This window comes from Crocuta crocuta, unplaced genomic scaffold (assembly GCF_008692635.1).
Source record: "Crocuta crocuta isolate KB4526 unplaced genomic scaffold, BGI_CrCroc_1.0 scaffold290, whole genome shotgun sequence".
Classification (NCBI taxonomy): Eukaryota; Metazoa; Chordata; class Mammalia; order Carnivora; family Hyaenidae; genus Crocuta; species Crocuta crocuta.
This window is the reverse complement of record NW_027527429.1, coordinates 6,239,741-6,244,586: the sequence shown is the minus strand read 5'-3', so window position 1 is coordinate 6,244,586 and position 4,846 is coordinate 6,239,741. Positions and strand designations below refer to the sequence as shown.

At 40.2% G+C, this 4,846-nt stretch overlaps 1 pseudogene; it reads left to right on the top strand.

Moving 5' to 3' along the window:
* Window positions 1-411: 411 nt before the first annotated feature.
* On the top strand, window positions 412-1,329 carry LOC144226962 (UDP-glucuronosyltransferase 1A3 pseudogene; annotated as a pseudogene).
* Window positions 1,330-4,846: the final 3,517 nt, after the last annotated feature.

Genomic DNA, 4,846 nt, shown 5'->3' with positions numbered 1-4,846 from the left:
ATGCTTGGAGACTGGGGCGGTGGTGACTCCTCAGAGCTTAGTCACAGCCCTTTAGGATGCCGTTAACAGAGAAATAGGAGATCAAATGAAACAGGCATCCACAGTCCTGTTTTGAGATTTGGATAAAAAGCAAGAGAGTGAATTAGAATGTTCCTTGGAGACAGCAGCAAAGGCAGGTGAGGTTTTTTCTAGATAAAGGGTCCTGATCTCTCCCTGCATGCAAGCAGAAGGGTGGGGCTGGTGGTGAAAGACAGGGATAGATTGAGTTTGTAATGATTAACATAAGGAGGGCACACTGCCTACCAGTTACTTGCCATTCTAAGTGGCTCAGCGATAAGAGAAAGACGACGGAAATAAATGCAGGAGGCACAGCCTGATCGGAAAAGTCGGCTGCTTTGGGCTTCTACGGACATGGCTGCAGGATTCCCCAATCTGGTGCCAGCGCTCATGGGGCTATTGTTGTTCCTGTGTGTTGGGCCCTGGGCTGAAGGCGGGAAGGTGCTGGTGGTGCCCATGGATGGCAGCCACTGGCTCAGCATGAAGGAGGCCCTGCAAGAGCTCCATGCCAGAGGCCACCAAATAGTGGTCGTCTCGCCAGACGTGAACTTGCATATCAAGAGAGAGGACTTTTTCACCCTGATGACCTATGCCATTTCGTACACCCAGGATGAATTTAATGACCTCTTACTGGCCCAGGCTTCTCTGGCTTTTGAAGAAGTACATTTTCTAAAGATGTTTTTTAAGTCGATAGAAATTTTGAAAACTGCTTCTTTCATTTTTCAAACGTCTTGCAAGGAGCTGATGTATAACAAGGACCTGATCGGGCACCTGAACGCCAGTTCCTTTGATGTGGTTTTAACAGATCCTGTTTACCCCTGTGGGGCAATCCTGGCCAAGTACCTGTCACTGCCTGCTGTGTTTTTTTTGCGTTCTATTCCATGTAACTTAGATTCTGAGAGCACGCAATGCCCAAACCCTTCCTCATATATTCCTAGGCTATTAACAATGAATTCCGACCACATGACGTTCCTGCAAAGGGTCAAGAACATGCTCTACCCTCTGTCCCTGAAGTACATTTGCCACATTACTTTCACTCCTTATGCAAGCCTCGCCTCTGAGCTTCTGCAGAGAGATGTGTCGGTGGTGGAGGTTTTCAGCTCTGCATCCGTGTGGCTGTTCAGAGGAGACTTTGTAATGGACTACCCCAGGCCAGTGATGCCCAACATGGTCTTCATCGGGGGCATAAACTGTGCCAACAGGAAGCCATTATCACAGGTCTGTATCGGTGCCTATGATGTTCCAAGTGGAACACATTTTTTTCCCCCTTAATTTACTTCCAGGTGCTTACTTATCTCCCAGTCTTTCTAAAGATGTCTATCTCTCTTTCTCCTGACAGTTCGGTGAGATGAATGTTGAAGTACAGGAAAAGTTTGCCATGGTCACTGAGAAAAATGGGAGGCAGGGGTGTGTGTCTGTGATAGGATTAGCAAACGCTGCCTTGAGTCAACCAAGACTGTCTTCCATGAAGGCACTGGCTTCATGGTTGCACAATTTTCTCCACCTGTGTAGGAGCAGGGGCGCCGAGTTGTGGGCTAATCGATCAGGAGGTTTTGCTTGTGGGGTTTTGCTCATACAGGAGAAGGACAAAGGAACTAGCACATTGCGTTTGTTGATGCGATCGTTTTTAGTGGCTCCGTCTTGGAAGGGACTAAAGTGTCATCCTAGGAGACCTAACCACCAAAAGGAAGCAGAAGTGTCTGAGAGCTTGAGTAAATTAAGGGGGAAGCGAGACAATGTGTAAGGGAGAAGGTGGGGTCTCTGTGATCTGAGAAAGAAGTAACTGAGTTCAAGTTTTCAGAGACAGAGCTGTGCTGACAAGGTTTTTGAACAGGCGTTGATGTCTGGTATGTAACGTGGGACCAGCTGAGTTGGATGGTAGGTTGGTTGGATCGGTTGGGATGGTGAAGTCATCAAAGGCTGGTTGGAGGGACTAGGGAAGAGAGGAGACGAGGAGCCTATAAACCCAGTGAAGTGGAGGATGGTGATGAAAAGAATGGAGCCTGGAAGGGTAAAGGGCTGTTAGGGGGGCTGACCGCATCACCAAGACCATCCCTCCCCAGCGCAAGTTTCCATGGTAGGAATTACTGCTTTACTTTCAGAGGCATCTTCCATTAATCCTGGATATTTGGGTTTGATTGAAATAGGACTCATGGGAGCTATTTTATTTCTTAATTCACTGAGTTAGTCATCTTTCTCCCCCTATTTATGCCATATTCACTCACTTCCATGACTTTAGATCTTTTATAGTTTTTGCATTCTTACTTCTGCATCTCTTTTATTTACGTACAGGTTACTGCACAGGTCTCTAATGTCATTTCTCTTTTTGCTCAGACCATAATGGATCTATTCTACTTGGCTTTCTTTTTCCTTTAGGCAACGCATTTATTCACTTACAAAAAATATATTAGATTTATAAAAATTGAAAAATAGGAAGGCATTTAAAAAGTAATTGTTGCTCTTTTCTTTTAGTTTTACTATGTAAATATAGTCTCTGGCATTAACTGTACCGTTTCAAATTCTCACTCCCATTTTTCTAGCTGAATGGGCAGGTGGGCTGGTGACCAAAGTATTCTGGCCTCACTCTTGTCACAATGAGCATACAATAAATATGATCTATTATCATTATTTAAAAAGTGCCCAGAAAGACAAGGTATGTTATCTGGACATCTTTAGATATGTTTGTGCCAGTTTATTTGGTACATGAAAGATCATTTACTCTGAAATTCTCAAGTATTATACGTGATAGGCACACCATTATCACTTTTGTTCCACTAAACTCTTTTTTACTTTGCGATTTTTGTCTCTCTTACTTTGGTTTGCCCTAAGATGTGACTTAAGCAGCTGATGGAAATTTTCTCCAAATATGAGAGATCAAAGTCTAAGATTTGATTTAAGATTTATGATGGGTGGAGTTCTTTTATTGGTTTTCTCAAATAATTTTTGGAATTGGTTATTCTTTTTACTATTTTTGTTTTCTATTTCATTAATTCCAGCTTGCTTTTTATTAATGATTGTCATTCTTGTATCTTTTGGTTTACTTTATAGTTATGGTTATTTTTCTAATTTTCCTTTGGTAAGCATTAAGGTCCTTTCTGTTATAGTTTTCTTAATAAAGAAATATTGAAGGTTATAAAACATTCTCTGTGTCTCCTAGGTTTGGGCATAAATTGCTCATATGTTTTTTTCTTTTTCTTTTTGGTCATTTAATATTCTGGTTTGGATTTTCTCTTTAAGTCCATGGTTATCTTCAAAGTGTTTCTTTATTTCCATGTAGTTAAGGTTTATTTTAGCTATCTTTCTCTTAGTTTGTCTAATCATTTTATATCTTAATCAGAGAATGTTTCTTGTGAAGTCACTACATGTAAAAAATGGAATAAGTTTTCTTTGTGGTCCAGTGCAGAATTGTCCAAAGGAAGTATAATGCAAGCCATATGTGTAATTTAAACAATTTTAGTAGGCATGTTAAAAAAAGCATGAAGAGGGTTAAAACTAATTTTAATGTATTTTGTTCAATCAAATATATCTAAAACAGATCTAAAACATATACTCAGTATAAATTATTGAGATATTTCACATTCTTTTTTTAAAAAGTTTATATTGAGAGAGAGTGTGTGTGCGTGCAAGAGAGCATGAGTGGATGAGCAGGGGAGGGAGAGCGAGAGAGGGAAAAAGAGAGTCCTAAGCAGGCTCTGTGCTGCCAGCATGGAGCCCAACGTGGGCCTCAATCTCACCAATGGTGAGATCATGACCTGAGCTGAAATCAAGAGTCAGATGCTTAACCAACTGGGCCACCCAAGTGCCCTAAGATATTTTACATTCTTCTGCTTTCATACTAAGTCTTCAAAATCTGGTATGTATTTTACACTTACAGCATGTTTCAGTTTGGACTGGCCAAATTTCAAATGCTCGGTACCCACACGTAGCTATTGGCTTCTATAATCGATGACTTATAATTAACATTTGTAAATGCTCCATGATTACACCTAAAAATGTATGTTTAATTTTTTTCTATTTCAAAAACCCTGTCTCTATCTCTCTCTCAAAAATAAATAAGAGACATTAAAAATATTTTTTAAAAATGAGATACATTGTGCACACGGTGATAGTTTTGTGTAGCTTCATGGAAATATTTTCCACATTTCCACAAATCATAGTTGTAGAACCAACTTGGGTACAGGCTACTAATTAGATTTGTGTTAGGTTTTGACTAATCACTACACTGGTTTACTGCTTAAGTGACCTGAATAGCATCCTAAGGATGCTGTTAACTAATCATGTAACCATGGAGAATTCACCAAAGTCGTTTGCCCGAGTCTTTGGAGGGAACACATTCCTGCTAACACGGACTTTAGTCCATGAAACTCACTGCAGATTCCGACCTCCAGATCTTTAAGAGAATAAGTGTGCATTGTTTTAAGCCATCAAATTTGTGGTTATTTGTTCCAGTAACCTTTGGAACTGAATACACCACTTTGCCAGGTTAATCTGGGTTTTGTTTTTGTTTTTGTTTTTAAAGGCGACACTTAATACTATATTTAAACGGAAAACTCTTCCTGGTCACTAGCATTTATGTAGGACTAAACACCATCTTTAAGCCACGAGTATTAATATATTCACATCTTTTACTACCATGCGTTGAAAAAGTTGAGGTAAAATGAGTTATCATGGTAATGTTAGCTTCAGAGCAAACTACGTGGCTCACATTTCAAACAAAACGGAAAGGCAAGGTTCAAGATGCTGTAGACATTTTGTCCTAGTACTACAAAGTAATCAAATCTGCCTTGGA